Below are 26,352 nucleotides of genomic sequence, written 5' to 3' on the forward strand. Positions count from 1 at the left end.
CAAAGCAAACTGATCTATCATTAAGCTATAGTCAGGCAAGCTGTGCTTCGCTACAGAGAACACTGTGCTCAAAAAAAAATTGCAATCAAAATACCAGGTCTTGTGAATTTTCCTTGCAAAGGAGATCAACCTCATGACGTCTTGACAAAGCCACATAGCCAAATAAGATAAAACCTAAAACAGGAAAAGGAAATAACTAGTTCATGAGACAATAATAAATTACGAATAGCACACTAAGTGCAGATCTACATTTACAAATAGCCAATGGCTACAGGACTTCTATTTTGTACTGAAGTCCAAAACAGGAGTTCCCTGATCTGTATGACAAGTTGTATGGGAAAACCAGAATGGTTTGGTTGACTCTAATATACGTCTGCCATAATTAAAAATTTAAAATGTACGCTCTCAAAATACCACAAATGCCACAACAAAGTTGTTTATGTGTAGGTAGTGAGGATCTGCATCTGGGAGATCTCTTTGCATCCCTGGAGAAGATGCCATCATGCCTAACATTCAGGCTACATGGATGGCCCTGGACAGGTCTAGTCCCTGTATCAGCTGTATGGTTGAAGAAGTCTAAACAAAAGGAAAACAGGAAAGATTCTATCTTCTTTCATATTTTAAGATTTTTTTTAATTGAAATCTTTTTAAGATTTGCCTTCTAAACCTCAGAAATCTCACTGCTTTACAAAACTGCTGACCCACTGTGGAACAGGTTTAAAGATGTCCAACCACTTACGTAGAGACATCCTTTTTGTGTCACCTTTTGGATGTCGGATTTCCTCACCTGTGTGTGTGAACATGTGCTCTTCTGAACTGGCTTACACAAAAAGGTAGACTGCCTTGCTAGAGTGAACCAGCCCAAGTGGTGCTGACTTTTTCACATTTCCAATGCAAATTATTTATTCAACTACAAAACGCCGAGTCATAAAAAACCCCCTACAAAACACATTCCCATAGCTAACCCTTTTGTAAGAACAGAATGGTGCAACTAAATTAAAATGCAACCTAAAAATACTATTTTCTTAATATTGCAGGAAAGTAAAAGAAAGTATGTACAAAATCATTTGCACAATAAATACAAAAACAGTATTAAAAAGCAATAGAAATTTCTTCTAACACAGCCTACGAGTCCTTTTCCTCTGATTCCATGAACATCATACAAATACAAGCATATAATTCTAAATCCATTATAAAATCCTGAAATCTTTTTCCATCAGGATAGTCTCTGTAGTTTTGATAAAATAGTAAGACACCATTTAAGAAGTAATGATAATGTCCATAGAAATTGTACTTATCTATAGTCTTTTGTACTTTTATAGTAAGGTTTGACCTCGAAGTTATGTGAATTGATATAGTAACAGTAAATTTACATATATTTAAATTATTATTTGAAAAAAAAACATAACACAACATGAAAAAAGAAAAAAACCAGCACCTCATGTCCAGAATTTTGGAAAGAAAGCAGAAACTTACATTGTGTAGGAGACAAAATTTGGCCATGGTACTCTAACACACACCTGCACTAAAGAATACAGAGGAGGGGACAGGAACACGCCATGCTATCACAGCCTATCTGCAGTAATTATATAGCCATTGCTTTATAAGCAAGTAAACTGCATTTCCAAAAACAGAACAAAATGGACACAAACTTTACCAGAAGTTATTAAATGAACACACAGTGAGGTAGTTAAGCTTTACAGCATCATGAATCTTAAGTATTTTACCTCTGCTGCTCTTCCTCCCCCCCAAAACAAAAATGTCTGTGTATGAATCAATAACTCAGTTTTCATATTTATTTTCTAAGGACCAAATATTCAAGAGAGCTGGAAATTTGCTAGGCCAACTGCAGGAAATGTTTTTCGGCCATGCATATTCAAATTGCTGCTTTCTTTATAAACTGTAATGGAAGTATTGATGCTTCTAAGACTTTTATACAAAAAAATACAAGATGACTTAACAGCAGCAAAAATACCAGAGGTATGGCTGGCACTGGAAACTTCAATGTGAATTTGATTTTTCAAGGTGATCTTCCATTAAGAGCAAATTTCAGTTTTGCAACCCAGCAGTGAACACCAGACACCTCATACCAAATTCAGGGGATAGCTCTGTAATACAGTTGAACAACATTTGTCTTCTGTACTCATAATGCCATGTGCTTTTAAAATTTACAGTAATTAAACTAGAAAAGGTCACACAATTGAAAACAGTCACAATTTGGGCAAGACTCAATGACAAAATCTTTCCCATCTAACATTAATCTTTTATACACAATAACTGTCACTTTGACAGAGCGCCTCTGTCAGCTCACTCATGATTATATGCAAAAGCTTTATCCTTTATCCTCTGGAAGAGTTCACGAGCTTTGGCTTACAAAACCCAGTGAGACAGAGCCACAAAAAAAGAGGAAGAGGAAGAAAAACCCGGCACTCCTCAGGACTTCTCCGTCATCTGTTCAGGAAACAATTTCTCTGCAGTTTAAGAACTCCTTCAGATTTATCTTAAGGATTTCACTATTGAAATTCTGGAAGAAAAACATGTATGTTTTTTATAGCTAGGAAAAAGAGGAGACAGAAAAAAACCACCTTGGTTCTAATCCCAACCTTCGAAAATTAGCTGCAGTATGACCTGGGGCAAGACAGCTTTTACGTCTCTGTTTCCTCACGGGTTATCGATAACATCGTTATTCCTCCAATTTTGAAGCTTTAAGACCCTGCATAGAAGTCTACTTCTTCCTCACCCCATATCATGCCTTGAAAGAAATGGGACCAGAAAGCATTTCCTATGTCTTCTGACATGAGCCAGCTGAAACGCCCTTAAAATACCTCTGCATCTACAGATAACTGATGAGAGTTAGATCTGTCTTTAGATCAGTTAGGAATTTGAAAGGATGTTGAGGCTTAGCCCCATGTTCTGAAGTCTTTCCTGGATCTGAATAATCCTCCAGGCATAACCTAGAAAAACGTTCCCTCTCTGAATCTCCTCTTCTCCAACTTTTCTTATTATGTGGAAAACTTTTTCCCCCAAAGTCTGCTCCCTCTCAGGTATTTAACGGCTGATTTAAAAGAAATAAAAGGATGAGAAGAAAAAGGCTCCTACCCATCACATCACAGTGGACTGCACCGGATCAGTACGAAAGCCCGCATTGCAGCACAATGCTATCAAACCTTTGGGCCCTTCAAAGGCTGCGATATTGCCTTCCTATTGCTGGAGGAGGTGAGAGCTTGGAAAAAAAAAAAAAAAATCACACAACCTAACCAGTCTGAGAACAGTGGGCTTAAGAGTAAGTGTTCAATCAGCAAAGACGCTGACAGAGCAGATGAAAATAAAATGCTTTCAGAACCTTTCACAATCTATTTCTGGATAAAGTTCTCAGCTTCATATGGTTTTCTGCCACTTTGAACTACACCTTAATGTAGCTACCTCTTTAAATGGTATTCAATATATCAGATACAAAGAAAAACTACAGAAGGTATCAGAAAAAAAACCACAACTACATATGAACCAAAGCATATGTATCGTTGCCATTCAGCCTAGACCCAGAGGTGTTCCCCACGGAAACAAACTTATTTAAAGGACACTTATCTGCTCCACAGCATAAAGGAGAACACCTCAATCTACCACCCTGTGTAAGAAAACCATACCCACAAGTGGAGGAACTAACAGACAGACATCGGTATATACCAGAAACCTCCAACAGACTCACTTCCAACACAGCCATGCAATAGTTTTCTCTCAACAAAACCCCACAATCAGACTACAACTACATTCATTTCCCTTGCAATACACAGGCATTCAGGATACACCCCTCTTTCCTTCTGGTTCCTCATTTTTCCCTTGTCCCATTTGGACACCAGAGATCACAAAACCTGAAAGAAAGTATGTCTGAGCCAAAGATATTTTCAGTCTAAAGACAACTGGTACAAAACGAACCTCAGAACTGCAAGTTAAGAGGAAGCGGGGCAAATTCAGTGTTTGACCATCTTCAGAAAATAGAGCATAAGCCTTCCTGTGGGAAAGCTTCTCCATAGTAACTAAAACAGCAATCTGAGCATTGACTCCCTGTCAAAAATACCCTCAACATAAAAACAGAGTACAAAAGCCTCTCAAAAGCACAGATTTCAATGACCCAAAAAGAGGAGAGGAGGAGGCTCCACTAAGCACATACAGCTTGACTGCCACTGATCTATTTTACTAGTAAGGAAATGATAGACAGAAACATAAAAAAAACATTAAACAGCTATTTAACACGTGCCAAATAACATTATTATGGCAACTAGTAAATTGGATAGTGCTTCTCCAGCAGGAGGTAGGATCAATAGAGCTGACCCTCAGCCTTACAGTTAGGGATGAGAGCACTGCCTATTCCTGAAGTTATTTAGAACTTCACTAAGCTTTAAAAATTGATCTGAACTTTTTCATTCTGAGCCTATGCATTAAGCCTCAATTTTTAAAGTATTTTCATTTCAGTCAGAACAACATGGCTGTTTCACGGAGGACAAAGAAAAATAATCTTGTTTGGACCTTGTTAAAAAGGCAGACTTTTAAAAGCAAAATTTCAAAGACTGATACTTCCAAGAAAGGGTCTGGGGTAGTTTTGGATAAGGAAAATACCTTCTGTGACCCTCAGGATAATTTCTGAGGGTCTGAGGGTAACATCTTTGAAAAGATAGAGATTGCTCAAGTTCTTTAAAATGCAGCTAAAGTTTTGCAGCCGAGGTCTCAAAAGGGTCTGGTCTGACAGAGCATCCCTGCCTCCCGGCACCACGAAGAATTGCCACTGAAGAAACAGACACCACCACAGAGAGAAAAGTAGTCAAAGGAAGAAAGCAAAAATCCCAACAGTGGCTTCCTCCTGTAATCATCAGGACAAAATCTCATTAGAACGTGTAATTTTATAAATATACATCTGTCTCATGAAAGAAGAGAAGAAAATAGGAATGGCAGGCATTTCTAATGCTGGAGTCCACAATTCTGGTTAAACAATAATTCACAGATCTTAAGTGTGGGAAGAGTGCCATACACTTTATCAGGGTACTACACTCCAGTGCATCTCTATCAAGAGTGATCACATTGTGCTTTGCAGTTCTTCTTAGGATTTATAGCATATGAGAAACACTATATACATGCCAGTCACCAAACCACCACAGGAATAAAAGGCATAGCCACTACCATTAACACTGGTCCTTCACACAGACTAGAAAACAGTAAGGATGGTAGGGAGAGAGGAAGCTTATTACATCTCTAATGGTCCTCTGCCTCCCTTGTGTGGGGAGTTTATGTGTACGAAGAACATGTTAGTATCATTTTCCCTGTCATAAAAAGTACTATCACAGTAAATGACAGGGACAAATAGACTATGGACAAGGGCACTGCCACAAAAGTTACATTGTTTCTTTTTTAAAATATTTTGTATATTATAGCAAGTTTCCCTAACAACATGCAGCCAAGACTCCTACATCTCAAATATGATGGCTTACTAAATCAGCACAGGTAAATATTACCATTTCTGTGATGGCATTAAACAAAAATATTCAGCATTTAAAGTCAAAAAAATGAACATCTGACACTGGAAAAGGAACACTTTAAGCCAATGTTGCACCATAATGTAAATCATACTTAAAGTACAAGGAATAATAATTAATCTTGACTCATGAAACTCACTGAAAGATAAATTAGATGCTCATAAATTAGATATCTCCTGAACAATGAGGCATTTTCATCCAAAACGTTGGGGGATAATGTGAAGAGAAATTCTTTCCATGTATTGTGAAATCTAAAAAAAAAAAACAAAAAACACACCCCCCAAAAAAACCCCAAAACTGTATTTTTCTAAAGCTCATTAAATGCAATCTTGAAACAACTGTCCAACCTTCAAAGAGTATTACTACATAAAACTTTCCTACAATTTTTTTCTTACTTTCAAGTAATTTTTCAACTGATTTCACTTTAAAGCTTACTAATTGAAAACATCAGAGAAGCCAAGAAAGCAACATAATGCAGGATAAAATCATGCAAAAACAATTAAACTGCATACAATTGTCAACACATCAATTTTTTGAAAAATCGTCTTCCTCATATCAACCATCTACAAAATAAAATCTTGATGAATTTCTTTAAAAATCCCTGATCTTTTCTGGATTTTGAAATAATTTGAAATAATTATCCTTAACTTCAGAATAGTTCACTTTCATGAGACTGGTTTCAGTTTCAAGATGGCAACTGTGTGGTAACCGCTTCTCTTTTTGTTGTTTTCCATTTCTAAACATATGCTTTGATCCCCTTGGTCTTGCTGGTAGAGCAATCGCCTAACACATACAGTCTCTCTTTGAAGCCTTCCAGCAGTGCCAAGAAAGAAGCAGGCTGTGGCTCAGTATTCTCTGGTTATGCAACAGATTAGATCACTATCAACAAAAGTGGATGCCTCCAGCAGGGAACAGAAATGGAATTTGAGAGCAAGTTTTTACTTTTTGAATTAAGGACAGCTGCTTGGTCAGTTTGAAAAGAGGAAAAAGCTACCTGGAAGTAAGAGCTGGTCATGTCAGAGGAGAATACTCTTTGGTGAAAAGCTCTATAATGAATATTACTGTCACATTCATCTGTTCCTTCCTTGGCAGGGAAGTTTTCCCTTTCATTGTGTACCAGAAAAGCAATATTTGGCTCAAGCTGATGCCAATAATTTAAGAAGCCTGGTGTAGGCATGTAAGAACCAAGTGGATTTCATTCTGCATAGATGAACATAACACCACATACCACCAGGATGCAGAATAGTCTGGGTTCTCACACATCTGCCACAAGAATCTGTGTGTCTTACCTGTGGTATATTCATTTGCCCATACTCTGCGTATGCAGATACCCTACACATTTGTCACATTTCTCTCTTCTCTAGTTGCTCCAACAACTTTCACATCATAAATTATGTAAACTGGCTTTTAAAAGACGCTTCAGGTTAGGATTTCACTTCAGTTAAAGGATAAAGTATCTAAAAATCGGTCATGGAGTAATGAGATGGATTTTAAGTCTTCACACATAGCAGAAAAATATATACTTTAATTTCTTAAGGAAACGCTTTCTGTAGCTCCATCGCTGCACAACTGCCACATCCATTTGTGTTTTCCTTACATTTAATTGGTAAAGTGTTACACTGCATGAAACAAATCCCTTGAGTCAAGTTCTGACAATGAATGTATAGTTAGGAGGAAATTATTACATAATATTGAACAGATTAAAGTATTTATTGGTTGTATGTAAGATTTTATCATTGGGGCTAATGAATGCATGCAAATAAAAACAAACTCAGGTTCTGAGACGCCTAAGAGCTTTTTAGTTTCTACAGAAGATGCAATAGTATTTAGATCTTGGACACGTGAATAAAATAAGCACAAAACACTTTCATAGAGAAACAGCTACATGGCTGCAAGAAACTATTCTTACAGCGCTTTAGTGTGTTAATTCTAGATGCTCATAAATTTCTAAACTTAGAAAGCACTACTGAAGTTGGGCTTTGCTTTTCAAGTTCCCACAAAATTGGCACTGAAAAATGTCATTCATGTGGTTATATTACAAGACAAATGTAACATTAAAAATAATGTTACCCAATAAAATAAGGATTATTAAGTACAGTAGAAGTTACATGACCAGTGTAATTTGTTTACAAATGCATATGATCATTAGATAGTCAGTGACTTAAAGAAAATCTAGAAATCAAAAGCTCTGTGTTTCAGGCTTTATTTGCAGGATGTATTTTCCGGACATGAGATTTTTTTCATATCTTATACATCTGGAAACAATTAAGGCAAAGGAATTATGAGCATAATAATGAGCTCTTAGGACTCACTTGTTACTATCCTTGTTTGACACTAACACTGAAGAATCAGAAATCACATTTTACGGTCTCTCATGCAATCATACAACGCTTTATTGTATGATGTGACTCTTTAGAAGCACAGACCTAAATAAAATCAGGTGTTTAGCTGGACTGCCTTCATCTCTATCTTTATTCAAGTCAATAATAATTAAAAACCACACATGAAAAAATAACTGGCATTTCCCCCAAATCATGCCAGAAGAAAAATCACTGATGAGTCAAGTTAGTCTGTAAGTGGGACACAAAGCATGATTCATAAGTCATTGCTTCAGGTTTAATTCTTGAGAGAAAAAGCTCCATCAATAACCTAAGCCAGAAACTCAAACTCTCACTTTCGTTAAAAACTATGAAATTAAATTCGCTACGTCTTTTCAGTTCTGTATATTTCTGTTATGTATGCTCATAACAAGGGTTTAAAGCCACAACCAGTAACCTTCAGCAACTCCTAAAGGCAGTGAAATCTTGCAGAGGACAGTGAGTATGTCAGACCACATTCCTAAGCTGTCTTCCACACAGCTGCGAGGTGCGAGCCCTGGTGTCCAAGGGGACCTTTCTGACTGAAACCATAACAAAAGACTCATTACGGCGCAACTCAGTCACTGCCAGCATCTTAGATAACACAAATTTATAAAAGCAGCCGAGATTTAGTAAAGCTGCTGAATTTGCCTTTTTTTAGCTCCAAATGTAATGTTTAGGTATTTAGACTACAACACTTAAAAAAAAAAGGAATCTCAGTCCAATGAGACAATGGCAGAGGAACCAATGGGTGCAAGATCACCAGTGCTCCTTTCAGACAACAGCTCAGATACTCAAATGTCAAATATGACCTCTCTGCCTCAGCTTTTATAGCAAGATGGGTTTTCAGGTGCATTCCACCTTCCCTTTGCTCTCCACATTTGTCTCAATTCTTTTCAGCGCACACCCAAAACAAGAGAGGCTCTGTGAAGCAGTTCCAGTTTAAGCCCAAAGGACGTTTATCACAATTTTTTTTCAGTATTTAAAGTATATAGTAGAAAAAATACAGAAGTCTAAACCTATAAAGAAACAAAAAATGAAACCCAGGGGCCTTTTTAATCAAGGAGCTAATAAAATAGTAAAAGCATCTAAAAAAACCCCTCCTTCAAAACCCTGCATGACCTTGCTGTTCAGCCACATCCTTCAAGCTGACCACTGAAAGAAATGTAAAGTAATGCTCACCTTCCCACATCTCCTATCACAGGCCAAATGACAGCTCTGACACTGGAAACAGACAGACAAAATATTTTGTACCTCTTCAACCTCGGTTACAAAAAATGTGAGAAATTAAAAAAAATTAAATAGCCATGCTGCTGTTGGACACTTCACAATCTAATCATACATCATACCTGTACTGGAGAAAACATGCAACAATATTTAACTTCTAAAATGTAGCCGGAGTTAAAATGCATGTTGCTTCTCCTACATTCTCAGTTACCAGGCTTCTAAAGAAAGATTATCAAAGACACTCCAGTAGGTGTGATCTGAAGACAGAACAAGTGAGCATGACCTTGTGCTCTCCCTTCATATTTGGTGGCATTTCTTCTTTAATATTTTAAAATCATCAAAACTGTAAGCACTAACATCGACACTACTGAATACATGTGCTTTGGCGAAGGGTGATAAAAATTACTTGAATGTGTGTCTTTTGTTTTATGTATTCATTTACATTCCCCTCAGGAGTAATGTATTACCAATGTCACCGCTATGAACAAGTAAGTGACATATCAATAATGATCATTTATTAATAAATACTTCACTCGTTCCATGAAGTTAATCTTCATATGCACCCGTGAGGCAGGAAATTATTAGCCAGTATTTCCCATGGGGAAGCTAAAGTCACGTTATAGACTGTCCCAGTCCATGCAGTGATTCAGGTGTCACAGCCGTAAGTAACAAAGCATAAGAAACCCTGCCTCCTAATCCTGCTTCCTCATCACTGAATTTTACCCATCTGATACGAAGGAAACGATCAGGATGATGCTGTCTTACAGTAACCAAAATGGAAAATTAGCATTTATTAGAAGCTGTTAGAAGCTTAAAGATAATATTGCCACTAAAAGGGGAAACACAAAAACACATTATTTATCAGCCAGTCTCCCCTTCACCTTCCAAGGGTGTATGGGTGGTAATTGTTACAGAGTTACTGTTGCCTCATATTAACACAGGCCTTTATTTGGAATAAACATCTCTTATACAGAAATTGAGAACATTTTCTGTCTAAATGTATTGACTTCTCCTTACCTGGCTCTTAGTTCTCAGATACTCCCCTATGTCTGAATGTGAACTGAATGCTTAGGAGACATTACTTACTACAGCTGCCAAGAAAAGCAAGATAAATATTAAGAGGGGTTTTTAAAAAAAAAAAAAAAAAAAAAAAAAGAGGAAATGTTTTGCTGCACAACACAAATGTACTGCTCATTTCCCCGGTCTGTTTCTAATAAAATTAATACAGCAATAAGTACATTAAATGCTAGACCCTCCCCTACTTCTGTGATGAGAGTACAGTGGTTCTCGTCAGAAAAGGAAGCCTCTTGTGGTACTCACAAACTGCAGGTGCATTACAGAAGTAGGATACTATCCATATGTTAAAATGCTTGTTTCTGGCAGGTCTGAATTAGCACAGTGAATGTTTCAAAGCTGACTAGGACATTGATTTGGAGAGCTCCCTTTAAAACTAATAGGAAGTAGATGGATAAATCCCTTAAGAAGCTTTCATATCTCCATCTATGAGTTAAAAAAATTTGGCTGCAAATCTTGCAAGACTTCAAGGGCTCTGGATTCTCACTTGTCCAGAAAAAAAAAACCACAACATCTATCTTTGTGTGCAGTAAAGCTATCACCCAGAATCCAGGATGTGAGAACTTGAGAAACAGTGAAGTTCTAATGAATTTTTAAAAAATGGTTAGGAGCTCTGCACAGAGATTTGAATGAGTTCAGGGTTTTGTGCAGACTTCTTCGATCTCAACTGTCAACTGCTTGCTCGTGCTGAACATACTGATGAGGAAGTCCTCAGAGCACGCAGCAGCCCACTGCAGGAACATCATTAGGAATGTTCCAAAACCAACTTCAGTGCCTGAATAGTTCCTTCCTTTCCTTGAGTTCCTTAAAATTAAAGGAAATTAATGGGACAACTTCTGGTGAGCGTGGACAATACAACTCTTCTACACTACCTCGCGTAAGAACGCCCATTTGTTAGTTTCTCGGCTGACTGAAGACCAGCTTCTACTAGTGCTTGTTTTTTCCTAGAGGTAACACTAACTTCCACTGTCTCTCTAACAATTAGAAGACAACGTGCAACACTGCACGTGCTACAGGCCTATACACTACAGCACAGACGCACAAAACACTGCTCATTTCCACCATGAATTTCCAGCTTAAATGTGAGTAGATGGATCTGTCTTCACAAAGTCTGGGCACAGCTCTCATAGCATATTCTTCCATAAGAGTTGGGCCAATACAAATGATATTAAAAGCAAAGGAATAGAGGCTGGAATAGCAATAGAATCATATAGGCTACAGAAACCATAGAAGCAAATGTCAGTCCAAAACATGCTTGCAACAAAAGATTAATTTTATTGTCTTCCATATAGGCAAAAAAGCAACAAGTAACATATTCCTCAATAAAAATACTTGTAAGCCTGGAAGCAAGACTGAACAGAAAATACAGGATGAAACCTTCATGAAGCTCTTTAAGTGACTTGACTTCTGAATCCTCACCTTGTTTGGCAGGGAGTTCCACTGAGTGCAACAGAGTGTTCTCATGTGCTTTGTGCAAGGATGTTTACAGGATCAAGACTCACTTGCTGACCCATTATTTTACTTGTGCTCAGGAATCATTCCAAACCAACCGTGAGAGCACAGTGCTTAATACAGCAACACATAGTTTCAAAATGAATCAAACACATAATCAATTTTAAGCAATGAAATTTTGCACTTAACTGAATTTCAAAGGTCACTAAAGTTCAGCTCTAGCCCTTCAGCCGATCATCTAGATTTCTTACTGCCTACTAGTCAGCAGTGATGGACAGGTAACCTCAAAGTGACTAACACAGAGTTCAAGAGCTAAAGGTTTCCTTAAAAAGTAAATATTTCCAGAGTGAAAATAAAATAATGTATATTGTTGACAATAGTACCAATAAGCAAAAGAGCACAGGAGGTCCATGCTTTTCTGATCTAAATATAACATTTTTTCATAAAGGGATATGTTTGCTCATATGTGAGAAAGGAGAAGGAATGGAGACATCCCACCTGCTTCCACTGGGTACATGGTGGTACCCAGTCCAGTGTGCACTACAAAATGAGATCAACAAATCTTATCTCCTAAAACAGATGTTCTTGAATCTCACATTCATTCCCCAGTCACAGCAGCTTCTAAACAGAAAATTATTTGACGCTTCTGAGTGTATATAACATTTTTAAAGGTGGCACAAAGACTGCGTATCACTATGTTTTAAGTTCTTGCTTTAAAAAACTACTTCTTAAACTTTTCCATAATACTTCTTACCATCTAGATATACAATTTCTCTTTTACCAGTGTCAACAGAGACGTTTTTGATATGACTTCCTCCAAAAGCAAGCCAACCACAAAAAAGTATATACATAATATTTAGAAGATGCATGTGTCCATAATGCTTTATTTTATCTTCTCATTTATGAATAATTGCTGAAATTTGAGCAATCCACTGTAAGAAAAGAAACAATTTCTAACAACAAGAATTTCACCTATGCAAAATCCTCCTCAAGGGTCTCCAGAGAACAGGACAACCTAGCGCTTCATGGAACAGACTCCAAACCACTGAAGCAAGCGCAAGCTAGATGGGAAGAGTTAAATAAAGCTGCTAAAATTCAACAGCATCAGAAGCTATTCCAGACTACAGTTACTATAACCTACACTGGGTGTCCTCTGCATAAGCACCAGTGTGACTTTGTGGACTGCTGAGACTCAGTCTGTTGCAACTGGCATAAGTTGCCACAGGCGAGTAATCACAAGAAACTGACCTTGGCAAAAGCACATTTTACACTTCACTGCTGTTCAACTGTGTTATACTAAAGAGAGAGCAAGTGAGCACAAGCAGAAGGGGGAGAGAGAGAGAAAAAAGGGGGATAGACAGAAAACATAAAAGTGATTGCAGGCATTTTCAGCTTTACCTGCATTTCAGATTTTAAGAGAGGGACATCACATTGCACATCATAACCTACATGTGGTATGTGGTTACATCAACTCTGCATGGTATCATTTTTAAACCAGTGGGGTCTGGGGCTTTTGGGGGGGTGGAGGGGGAGAAAGAAAGGAGATTAAGTACTAAATTAGGAATTAATACCTCACAGAAATCTCGCAACAAGGAGGAGGGTTAGTACAGAAGAAAATTACAACTTCACATTTTCCTATCACTGGATTACTGAATAAATTAGGATTTTTAAATTGTTCTTTCCTGCTGTTAGGCTACACTTCTTGAGCGTACATTTTTGAATCAGCTGCAACAAATAAAGACTAAATGTATTCCATGAGGTGTGTAGCAAGATGCCTTAGTCCTGATTTTTAAAGTTGCAGCTCAACTTGAACTTCAGAGGCTCTCTCAACAGCCTGGCAGCAATTTGCATTAACTAGTATGGCAGAATTCCCACCACTGCACATAGAGCTGTGTCTGTCCTTTCTTAACCATCTTTGGTCTCCTTTGGTTTGGATCAGTTATCTCCTGTCAAATTTTTTTCTTAGTTTCTGCATTACTCTTTTTGGTTTGTTTTTTTAAATTGATTACCATAGCTCCAAAGAAACAGGACCTGGCGCAGGATCCATCATTAGCGCTAATCCACATCCGGCCCAGATTTCACAGCAAGTTTAACACAAGGATCTAACCTTGCAGGTATTCTGGGTTTCCAGGACATTCAGTGGTTGAAGCAAAATGTGCACAAGCTTTGTACAAGTTCCAGAAAACCCAATCACTCTCCACCTGGGAAGTGCACAAGGTATGCAAGTCTAGAAGAAATAAAATAAGACTATGTGCATTTTATATCTCAGTTTCCTTACCACTCTTAGGTTAGTGACCTAAGGATCAGAGCCGTCTAAAAAGAATCCCTACTACATCCAGCTTCTCTTCCAAATCCTCAAGGTTGCTTCTCTCCTGTGTAGACAGTTTCTCCATTCCTCATCTGGTTCCATAATTAACTCAAAAACCCTGTTACGAAAGCCCTCTAAAACACCCAAACCTTTCACATCTCTCTCTTCACACGGCTTCCATTCCTCTACAACTCCTCTTTCTCCACACTACAATCCTCCAAATGTCATTACTACCAGTAGGCTGAAGAAAAGTAGCTTTTTTTGGACACAACCATGTTATTACCTTGAACCATTCCCATCTGACAGAGAGCCATCATGGTTTAATGACCTCCACTGTCACTGGCCAGGAGATAAAAGACTCAGCCCTGACAGCAGATGGCTGATTCACACACTCACTGACGTTCAGCGATTCAACAATGATATGATCACGCTTAGCCTGTATGTTATAAATGCAACTATTCTATGAAGCATGACTTAAAATTTCAAGGGACTGAAGCATTTCCCAGTCTGAACTTCAGATCTGGGTCAAAAAGGTGTCAGCTGTGGATCTGCAGAATTTCAATCATCCCACCAGGCTGCAGCTCTCTTTCTCACAAATAGATAATGTTTGGAAGGTCCACAGGCATGCTTCATGACAGCAAGGCAGGACTCTCATAGGGGGCTGGATGGGCCACCAAAACACTCACTCCTGTGCAGTGTGCACGAAACTCTTGTAGGGTCTAGGCTGAGAGTAAACTGATGCCTGTCTTATTTTGCTGACTGTGCACTTGGGCATAAAATCTAATTACTAAAATTTTTATTGACTAAGTCTTATAATAATTATAGTAGGTGAAAAAAAAATTTGAAAGCGTGCACTAGTTCTGCAGTAATTACTGTAGGCCTTCAAGGTTTGCCTATGATATGGTCACCACTTCTCACAACAGACCACAGCAAAAGAAAGAAGAAGGTGACAAGAAAGTAAGTACCTGAAAGGTACTCACATCCTGAGGAGTGAATGTTTATTTTTACTAGCCCAAAAGGAAGCATATCTTTATATTACACAAGAGCAGCCTCAACTGAAAGCAAGAATTTGACATCTCTTACTTCTTCAACGCATATGCTAAACAACGGGTTACTGAATTAGACTCTCTCTTTTTGGTGCTCTCTGTGTGTTTCATATCCCACCATATTTTAAAAGTATGTGTCATTCAGTGCTGAATGAGACATTTGACTTTATTGTTCAGTGGCTAGGATCTCATTTTCAAGTAATTTTTCTCATTAGGCAGAACAAAAACATTAACTGGGTCTTCCACATCCAGGCAAATAATGAACAATATCCTGGCTGCTCTGGGCATCTCACTTCTCTCCCTCTTCCTTCCTCACCACTTTCACTTCAGAAAATTCCTTGAAACCAATATATTTCTACACAAAAAAAAAAAAAAAAAACACCCAACAAGAAAAAACAAATAAAAATCTTCCAACATCTAAAAATTACTAGTAAGGTTTAGCTATAGCTACGTATATGGATATGTAACTATACACACACATCAACACATACATACGTACATACAACAAAATATGTATCCAAGAGATCATGATGTTGTGGTATGACTGAAACATTACTGGCATGAGATTAATTTGACCAAAGCATAGATTAATTTGACCAAAGTGTTCATCTACTGGCAAAAGATTACAGAACCACAGAATCACAGAGATTCACAGCATGATAGGGGTTGGAAGAGACCTCTGGAGATCATCTCGTCCAACCCCCCTGCTTGAGCAGGGACACCCAGAGCAGGGGGCACAGGAAAGTGTCCAGGTGGGTTTCAAATGTCTCCAGGGAAGGAGACTCCACAGCCTCCCTGGGCAGCCTGTGCCACTGCTCTGGCACCCTCAGAGGAAAGAAGTTTTTCCTCATGTTTAGCTGGAACTTCCTGTGTTCCAACTTGTGTCCATTGCCCCTTGTCCTGTCATTGGGCACTATTGAAAAGAGCCTAGTCCCATCATCCCGACACCCACCCTTTAGATATTTATAGGTATTGATAAGATCCCCCCACAGCCTTCTCTTCTCCAGGCTGAACAAACCCAAGACTCTCAGCCTTTCCTCATAAGGGAGATGCTCCAGCCCCCTGATCGTCTTGGTAGCTCTCCGCTGGACTTGCTCAAGCAGTTCCGTGTCCTTCTTAAACTGGGGGGCCCAAAACTGGACACAGTACTCCAAATGTGGTCTCACTAAGGCGGAGTAGAAGGGGAGGATAACCTCCCTCAACCTGCTGGCCACACTCCATTTAATGCACCCCAGGATATTTTTGGCCTTCTTGGCCACAAGGGCACATTGCTGGCTCATGGTCAGCTTGTTGTCCACCAGCACTCCCAGGTCCTTCTCAACAGAGCCACTTTCCAGTAGTTCAGCCCCCAACCTGTACTGGTGCATGGGGTTGTTCCTCCCCAGGTGGAGGACCTTCCACTTGCTTTTGTTGAATTTCATGAGATTAGTTTGTTTGAATTACATTTACCTTTCCAGAAGTGTTTCAGAAGAAGCTTGTCTAGTTTGAACTCATCCAATACAATATGATATCCTTGAAGTCCAGAGAGTCAGGAGATTGTTCCTTTTCCTTCTAGTTGTGACTATTAAGTGTGATCTACAAGAAAAAGAAAGTGGGGGGAAAAAAGTTTGGCAGGCAATCCTTTGTGTCCTCAGTGCATCAGTATTTAAAAAATCCTTACAGAACATGGCACTGACTCCAGAAGATCAATCAATCGCTACTGGGTTTCCAGAAAGAATTCAAAGCAGATTTTGTTCTTCCCTAGGTATTTCAACAAGACACACCAAGGATTCATTTTTCCATGTCAAATATTCTGTCTCTCTCTTCACTGTCTTACACACAAAGATATTAAAATGAAAGGCCTGATGTTCTTCCACTTCTTTTTAAAAAAAAATCTGTAACGAACAGTTTACATTTTCTGCTATAAATTTAAATTTAGCATGAGGGGATTTGCAACTTTTCATTTGAACTTACCTAAGAGAAGGGGTTACAGTTTCTGTGCTGTGAAGTGCTAATACACTTCACAAAACCAACAGCAACGCCTGAAACATAAGTAAAACCATAAAAAACCAAAAAATACCTTTTCTCCTATTAGACACTTCAATTAATCAACAGCTATTGGTGGATAAGTTAAGCTAAGTACTCAACAGTTTTGTCCAATAAACATGTTTTAGTCTAGAAACAGCTGTGAAAAGGTCAGCAAACTTTATTCTCTGCAGTGTCCTGCTAACTCTGGGATTTCTCCTTTTCTAGGGAACATCACTTTTTCTGGATAGCATGTGAACACGTAATTTTGCAGATATTCATGCTGTGTAATATCAGCTCAATCTTTCCAGTTCTTTCAGTAATAGCAAGCAAACTCACAAAAGCTTCACCTCAGATTTCATAGGCATGTGTGTGCTTCTCTCCCAGTACCCAGGCCCCTGTGCCAATATGTAGGATTAAACTTTTTCCAAGGTTGAATAAGCCACCATCTGTCTATCTTGTGTGGTGCTGTGCGCCATCCGGGAGACTTGTCCCTTAGAGCATGTTTCTACCATATGTCACTCCTGAGTGATCAGTTATGCCAAGACATTTGGGAAAAAATGACTAAGTCAAGCTGGAAAACCCTTTCCGAATTCCAGAGGAGGTTTGCCAAGCCTGTATTTGCAAATAACTTCACATCCACCGATTTTTGCATATATTGTATATAACGATAAATAACCTTTACCCAAATGGACAAAACAACTATTTGGATGATGTATCTGCCCTCTGTTGTCCAGAACTCAGGTACTTTTTAATAAGCCAAGAGATTTAGGTATGATGCATCTCCAGGAAAAACACAAGGAACTTTCACAGAAGAATTGTGACTTCTACGATAACTAACTAAGTTAAGAAAGGAAAAAACCAGATGTAAAGAATATATTTCAAGAAAGGTTCTACTTGGTATTTTAAAGCCACAACAAATTAGTAATTTCTTTCAAAATACTCAACTAAAAATACCTAAGGCAAGGCTTTTTCCTAATAATAACTGTACCTAAAGTCCTCACCTGCATGCAAAGTGCTCACCTAAACTAAATGTTAAACTGCTGATGTATCATAGTTCATGCAATTAGAATTTGTCTAATAAAGAATATGACTTTAGCCTATTTTACATTTAAAGAACCATTTTATGTTCCAATTCCTCAATTATTAAATTAAAACTGAAGCCAGCATCCTTCTTATGGCCAGCTCAAGGCTGCTCATTTACATAACTGACTTTCAAGGGCACTTGGTTACACAGCAATTAATACCAGCAAAGAATCTACCAGATCTGCTACTTAATGTTAAGGAAGACATTCTTGAGAACATTAAAAGAAGAGAGAAATTAGTAATTCATGATTACAGCCTCCCTGAGTAAGTTTAACATGGGAAGGAAATCTATTCCTAAGGGCAACAGTAGAAGTATTAAATATCAGAAGACAATTATAGGAATTACTAAATTTAGTGACAAAAGTGAGATGAGGAGCCCAAGAGAGAACATTCACAGAAGTCTGAGGGTCCTCTGTCTGTGCTTTGCCTTCAGAGTTTGGACAGTCACTGAAAAAAGGGGAAGTTGTGAAAAAAGAATTCACTACAGGCCATTGGGATTTGTAGAACTACGGGCAACAAAAAGCAGAAAAAGTTCATGTTAGACAAAGAAAACCTGTACTGGAAAGAGGTGATTAATAAAGGAAAATGAGATAAATTATCGCCTCAGACTGGATTTTTTTTTTTAATGTATCTGATTTATACAGTCTCCATACACACAAAGAGCAAAGCTTGCAGAGATGAGGGTATTTCAGTCAGGTGACAGGTAGCAAATCTGTGAAATAATAAAAGCCTCATACTGCAATACTGACTTGTGGAATGGAAAGAAGGGAGGACAATAAATATAGAACAGCTACACAAAATTGGACTACTTGTCTACATAACACACCTAACAATTTTTAAGCCAGCGTATTTTTTGAGAGACTTGTCTCCTTCCTGGCCCACTCCTACAGCCTGAGGCATTCCCACTGCTCGGCCAAGAGAGACCAGAGATGCTGGTTCTGCAGCACCAGCTCTCTGCTGACCCTTCTTATCCCCATGGGAAACCTTTAGACTAACAGGTGTCTCCTCTAACGGTCCCCTTGCTTCTTGCATCCATTTACAGGTCCAAATGATCTTCCCTTGAGGATGAAACATGATTTGGGTGTATCACTGACTGACTCAGAGGGCTGCAAATGGGGACAAGAGGAGAGGAGGGAAACTTATCAAAGTTGCCAATTAAGAAAATTATTATTCTGGATGAGCATTTGCACTATGAAGCTGGTAAACAGCTTCCTCACAGAAGGAGCAGCTACGTAGCTTCTGCACTATCATCTCTTGCCCGAACTACAGCAGAAACAGTAGTTTCTCCCATACCAGTCATCATGAAGATCCCCATATATCTGTAAGGAAAAACGACAAATTAAACAACATAAAGGGAGAAAACATTAAAACATGGAGAAAGATTAATTTTCTTCTTTCCCTCTATGTTCAGCTGAGGAGATTCAGGATCTATCACCTGTTTGTCCCACACTAGTGTAGGCATACAGACAGGAATTCTGTCAAACTTTAGAGAAATTATGTTTTTTAGTTTGGTTTAATCACTATGAGTCCCTTGGAAATGCCTGACACACATAGGCAGTGTTAATTTGTGTTCCACTTCCACCAGGTACTAAGCCTCAACGCTCACTGTTGTTCTCTCAAACTCTTCAGGAAACTCTTCTATGCTCATGGAATTCATAAGCTCGGAAATCCAACAATCACATGCAAAACCATTCTTCTAGGAATAAATTCACTCTGTGACACAACTAAATATTTCTGTTACATAAATGCAAAACTTAACTGAAACATCTCCTGATAAAATATAAGACTAGGACACGTAAAAGGCAGCAACAGTGAAATTTCTTTCCAAGGGAAACCTCAGTTAGAGAGGATGACTGTGGAGACAGTGTTTACAGACAACAAAGGCTCTCCGAGCACAAGGCCATGTTATGTTCTCCAAGCCACCCATCTGCTGGGTATTTAATATTTTTACACATTCATTCATCAAAGTTAATTCCCCATCAGAGACTCTGAGTCCTAATTGGCAAGAGTTTCTTTTACTGACCAAGATGTAAGGGAAAAAATACAGGTTGGTGGGAAGCTATCAAATGTCACCTTTGTTAGGGGTGCAAAAAGGGGTGGTGGTGGTGCTGCTGTTTCCAAACACAGAGATAAAGAGTTTTCCTCGTGTATCTTTCCTCTTCTTCACTTACGCCCTTCTCTACAGAAAACCCAAGAAAATCTGCCATAGCTTTAGGTCAAAGGAAAAACAGGCCCAGCTGCCGTAAGCCAAACAACGTACAGGTTTGCTATCTCCCCTGCTGTTTTGGCTTGAGCTCTTCAGACTGGAAAATTCAGAAGCACGATCTCCCGAGCTCTATAAATGCCAGAACCATCTAAGAGGAAAATAGGACAAGGCCACCCCCAGGCAAGTTTGCACTAAAATCTGCTGGCTGCAAGGCAAAAATACAGTAAACATTGCATAGGGACAGACTGCTCCTTGGAAAATATTCCACAAGAACAATGTAGCTTCCAAAGAAAGGCTGTGCTAAAGGGACTTCTGGAGAAAAAAAATGCAATGTTTTAAGATCCTTGTGAGGAGTTAGCAAGCTAATGGCACACTCAACGACAAACTGTGTGACAGGCAATATGTTTTTGACATTAATCCAAAGAAGAAATGTAGAAGCGACATTGAATGTTCTCTACAAAGTGGTAACAAATTCAGTATCCTAGAATAGTTCTGCAGTTCACTAAGGAAATTTCGCTTTTCTCTTGACAATTGATTTCATGGAATAAAACAAGTAACAATAAGCAATTAAACCATCAATATCATCATCTTGTCTTTTCAGGAAAGACAATTTAAGTTAAATTTTTGCAGTCCTTGTGAGATGAACTTTGCAACTGACTACTGTATGTTTTAACATGCTCTATACTGACTCAACCTAGAAAAACAAGCCAAAAACAGAAGTTGAAACATCCTTTTTCCTGTGTAGCTCCAATTTGCAGTAGCAAGAAGCTAAACAACATGCTCTCCACCAGATGGCTGAAATAAAAAGAACACTCTTTCTGATTAATTAGGAAACAAATGAATCTGCTGTTAGCACAACAAGTTACCATTAGGAAACCTGGGCTCCCATTAAACTTTGGTATTTGTGCTTCCTCTGCAACTGTGTTCAAGACCAACCCCAGATTTGCCTCTCATTTCAGAAGCAAAACTTTATACACAAGTCCTTCACACGCAAGTATCACACCAGATACTGCAAAACCAAAAAGGGTATTGGCCCTCACAGACAAATAACTCTTATAGAGAGAGAAGTTTCCTAAAAGAGAAAGTGCCCGTCAGAATAGAAATGAATGAAGGCCTCCTCCTAGTGCTGTGAGGAATCACTCCAGGCAAAGTCGCTAGGTGAAACAACACATCCCTCATCAGGGTTCAGTGAGCAATGGAGGCTCATGCATGCACACTCAAGCTCTCCAGCTGGTCCGGGAAACACAAATCCCCAGACCAGATACTGCACAAGGAACAAGGATGCGACAGCCTGAGCAAGAGAGGCCGGCCCGTGGTTCCCTGATGAGGCTGCCAAGTGTGACTGTCCACATCTCAAGTGAAGGTTCAGAATACAGTGCAGGCACTGGAGATGGAGGAGGAAAAAGGTATAAAACACACAGAACATGTGCAAAACACAGGCAAGTGCATGCACTTAGAACATTAATATAATGTATGGTGCTACTGCAGTGAGCAACCTCGGGAAGAAGGGAACTGAGCTCACCCAACCTGGGGAGGTGTGGGGAGCTGCAGCTAACAGCTTTCAGTGTTGTCGTTATTCCTCCGCTTTCAATGGAGGACCTGCTGTTTCAGCAACATGAGCTCCAAAACTGGGGAAGGCATACACAAGAAAACCACGCCATGTTGCTGAGGATACTGAGGCAGAGAGCTCCCAGCTTTCTTTGAACAACTGCTTTTTTCCACCAAGCCTGGGACCTGATATTTCAGTAACAGTGGTTAAAGAAGGACCACTTAAGAAGCAAGCAATGCACTGAGGAGGGACCTGCCATGTTTGAGGGCTAAAGCACAATTTCACCTTCGTTAACAACATGCGTGCCTAAAAAAGACATAACGCCTTAGTGAGAATCCAGGGCTGCCAACAACCCCACACCACTATAACTCAGAGTATTTCTCCTATGTGTGCAACTGAAGTTCTGAAACATGCCGAGAGTTATTTTCTAGGGACAAAGGGAATGGTGGAGAAATTTACTAGAAACTAAATCCAAGACTGCTTTTTAAAATCCAAATAAAGTAACTAAGGAAGCTGGTAGACTAAATAAGAAAAACCAAAATGGCTTTCTCACACATTAAAAGAGGATTCCAATAATTTTATACATACAGTGAGGCCACTTCAGCTAACGTGCTTATCTCACTTTTCCTTACAGGCTTGTGGTAGGTACCTACTGCAGGAAATACAAGGCTACGCAAAACTGCAAAACACCATAGAAAACACTAATGTTTCAAAGTGCACCTATCCATTGCATCATACATACAATTACAGACAAAAATGAATTTGTTTTTTCTTGAGCATGTAATGTCAGAAACTGGACCCATGTAAACTTTCGGCAAGCACAGTATTTTCTTTGGCACAGTGTTTTAAAACACTGTTTTAATGTTTAGTGTTCAAGTGGGTGAAGACCCACCTCTCTTCTGTTTGCTTATGCTCTTACTTGATGCCTCCTAGGACTAGTGGTGGAAGAGACAGTGAACAACTGAACGTGTGCACCCTCTCCCCGTCACTCACAATACTGCAGACCTCAAGAATATCCTCCAATGTCTCTTCTTTCCAGGATAGAGAGTCCCAGTTTTCTTTGTACGTAAGCCTTTCCATCTCTCTTACAACTTCTGCTTTTCTCCACATTTTTCCTGACCTACTGTACTGTTCCTGAGCTGAGAGGACCCGAACCACACATGCTATACAAGATGCTGGTGAGCTGTGAACTTACACACTGGCAACAAGGATGCCATCTGTTTAATCCTCTATTCCTTTACTAATATTTCTTAGCATTTGATTTGCTCTTCTGATCAGCGTAGAGTAGTGAGTTTCTGGTTTACATTGCTGTTCATCATAGCCTAGTAACTGACTCATGGTAACAGTCAGCACAAAGCTCATAATTTTTTAGTGGAATAAGAGTTGTTTTTCCCCATGTAGATCACTTCTAATTTATCTGCACTGAACTTTACTTGCCCTTCTACTACTCAGTCACACAGCCATGTCAGGCACTCCTCCAGTTCTTCAAGGTTCACTTCAACCTTACTACCATGAACAAGTTGGTATCATCAGCAAGCTTCCTCACCTCATCAATGAGCCCCTTTTCCAGTGTACTTTTTTCATATGTTGATTACACCAACTAGTCCAACTGCACTGGTGACTGTCAGAAGGGACCACTTATTCCAACCTTATTCTTCCCACCTTTTACCCATGTATTAGTCCATGACATGACCCTCCTTCTTGACGCACAGTTACCTGGCTTCCTTCTGGTAAAGAAAGCTGTCAAAGACATCTGAACGCCATCCAGATCTTTTTTATTCACTTGCATGTTCACCCCCGGTGCTGGTTTTGGCTGGGATAGAGTTACTAGCTTCTGTGAAGAAGATTATGGGGCTGTGTTTTGGATCTGTGCTGAAAACAGGGTTGGTAACACAGGGATGTTTTCGTTACTGCTGAGCAGGGCTTACACAGGGTCAGGGTCTTTTCTGCCTCTCACCCCACCCCACCAGTGAGAGGGCTGGGGGTGCACAAGAAGCTGGGAGGGGACACAGCTGGGACAGCTGACCCCAACTGACCAAAGGGATATTCCACACCATATGATGCCAAGCTCAGCAATATAAAGCTGGGGGAAGAAGAAGGAAGGGGGGGGGGGAAGTTCAGACTGATGGCGTTTGTCTTCCCAAGTAACCATTACACATGATGGAGCCCTGCTTTGCTGGAGATGGCTGAACACCTGCCTGCCCATGGGAAGCAGTGAATTAATTCCTTGGTTTGCTTTGCTTGCATGTGCGGCTTTTGCTTTACCTGTTAAACTGTCTTTACCTCAACCCATGAGTTTTCTTGCTTTTACCCTTCTGATTCTCTCCCCTGTCCCAGGGGGGTAAGGAGTGAGTGAGCAGCTGTGGGGTGCTTAGCTGCTGACTAGGGTTAAACCACCACACCCCCTCAAAGGGCTTCAGTTACTTTGAAAGGTGGCATTTTCCTTTGTAAAGAAAAGCTGACTCTTCCTGCAGAGCATGTCTTCATTCAGATAAGTAACACATTTGTAAATATCACATTGTGAAGTGATAGATGAATTCTGCATCTTTGCAGACAAGGTTAGGGAAAAAAGGAGTGTCATTTTCTGCCTTAAAAAAATAAATATTTTTTTGCTTATTTTGAAGCAAAACAGCCAGAGAATTTAAGGTACCACCAAACTCTCCCCCTTATATATGGCTCCATGTACGACTAAATAGTAGGGCAGGCACAATAACAACAATTTCTCCTCTTGTAACTCTTCAGTGAAGACAAGACTATTCATTTTTCTAACAAATTTTAGCCTGAGGAACAAAAAGTAAGCAAATGCTAAAAAACACTTAAAATATTTTCCTGCTGTTTGTCAGATGTGTGGGCCTGCCAGCAACTGCATAGCACCAAAAAATTTTCAGAGTTAGCAAGTTACAGCTTCTCCCAGGTTTTCTTCTTGATCTTAGGCAAATTTCTACTGTTCTTTACCAGATTAATAGACTAATTTCTATCTCCCTATTGGCTCATTTTTCCTGATCATTAAGTTAATGGTGCAGGGAATTGTGTCCTACCAGCCTCCCATACTAGCCGTTTCCTGCTAGCACACCACAGAGGGCATGGGTACACCCACATGAATTCTGAAAAGATCTGACGGTAGGAGTTAGAGATGGGAAACTGATTCCACTTACTCCCATGTGTTCCCGCATTAACAGTAGCCACAACCCAACCCTTAAATTTATGTCTGAAACCTGCAATGACTCCTCTCATAAAAGTTCTCTCCTAACATTTATCCTAGCAGTATCTGTAACACCCTCAGCTTCCTTGATATCACCACTTCCAGACTCTGTAACTGGCTCATTCATGTGAACGGTGGCCAGAAGGTCTGAAGAGCACAGGACACAAGGTGAGTGCTGGCACCCTCAATTTACATTACATCTCACACAAAATAACTAGTTTATCAACAAGTTAAAAAGACTAAGAAAGCAGTATTAAAAAAATTTTCAACAAAGCGTGGCTTCACTATTAAAATCTCTATTTCAGCTTTCTTGTTGGTTTCATTATACGGAGAGGCAGAGAGCTCTGTAAACAGATTTGCTTAGTTTCCATGTCTGTTGCCAAATTTCCATCCTGCGGAACCAATTTTAAATAGAAAAAAGTGTCTCTTCCCACCCTCTGTTCCTCACTGTCATTCTTATTAAGGATACTGAGTAAAAACTGAATGGAAATGAACTAGTCACAGTAGGGTTCAAACCCAAATGTTAACTTTTTCTTTTTTAATTGCCAAAAAAAATCCAGATCACTTTGATCCATAACTCTTCCTTTCTTGCAGCTACGGAAAGTTTTTAAACTGAACGCTGCCAACAATGACCTTGTTATAAACTGGAGTTCACAGTTATTTTTATGGAATTTTGTCTCAGTAACTTTTAGCTCAAGCAGTTCTCATGAAAATATTTCCAAACCACCAACTTGGCTAAATATTTCCAGTAAAGCAAAATAATCCCCAGCTCCTAAATAAAACTCTACTTCTTTTTTTAACTTCACTTTATCCTTCAGAAAACTAGCACAGCTTTAAAAATGGGAAGGACAGAAAAGGGAGAAAGGAGAGCAAAAAAAAAATCTCAGAACGTCAAGCAGCCTCTAGTATCTCTGGGTTATAGCAGATGCAGAACTGGAAATGGAGATGAGATATGGGAAATAATCTCTCACATATACACAAGTATTAATAGCAATGGCAAACAAAACCAAAATGAACACTGTAATTCTAAATAGTGTAGTACTTGCCTAGCAGAAAGCTCTCAGATAGATCCAGCCATTGTTAGCCCATGTTCACAGCCAGGGTTTCCACACTAACATGAAGGACCACATAAATGGGAAAAAAAATCTGATGGACTTTGTATTATCATTTTGTTTACCTTTTTTGGAGTGGGAGTGCAAAAGAATAATTTATTATATTGTTTTTCACATCTGTCAGATGTTGCACGTTTTATGTAACTATCACACATTTGACAAAATCTTCCTACCTACCCATATGCTAGGGGAAAGCTCAAACTG

General features: G+C 39.2%; 1 protein-coding gene across 7 annotated transcripts in view; it reads right to left on the reverse strand.

Moving 5' to 3' along the window:
- LDLRAD4 (low density lipoprotein receptor class A domain containing 4) overlaps positions 1–26,352 on the reverse strand; it is a 299,662-nt gene that overhangs the window by 236,992 nt on the left and 36,318 nt on the right. For 5 of the 7 annotated variants that reach the window (XM_075084622.1, XM_075084621.1, XM_075084617.1 and 2 more), the window contains exon 2: positions 16,439–16,564. The exons of 1 other annotated variant lie outside the window; for it this stretch is intronic. The gene's annotated coding sequence lies outside the window, so the exon portion shown is untranslated. Of the gene's footprint in view, positions 1–16,438; positions 16,565–16,942; positions 17,011–26,352 lie in introns of all 7 variants that reach the window. One more of the 7 variants, XM_075084618.1, reaches the window with a different exon arrangement.

The sequence above is a fragment of the Phalacrocorax aristotelis genome, chromosome 2, assembly GCF_949628215.1.
Source record: "Phalacrocorax aristotelis chromosome 2, bGulAri2.1, whole genome shotgun sequence".
NCBI classification, from domain to species: Eukaryota; Metazoa; Chordata; class Aves; order Suliformes; family Phalacrocoracidae; genus Phalacrocorax; species Phalacrocorax aristotelis.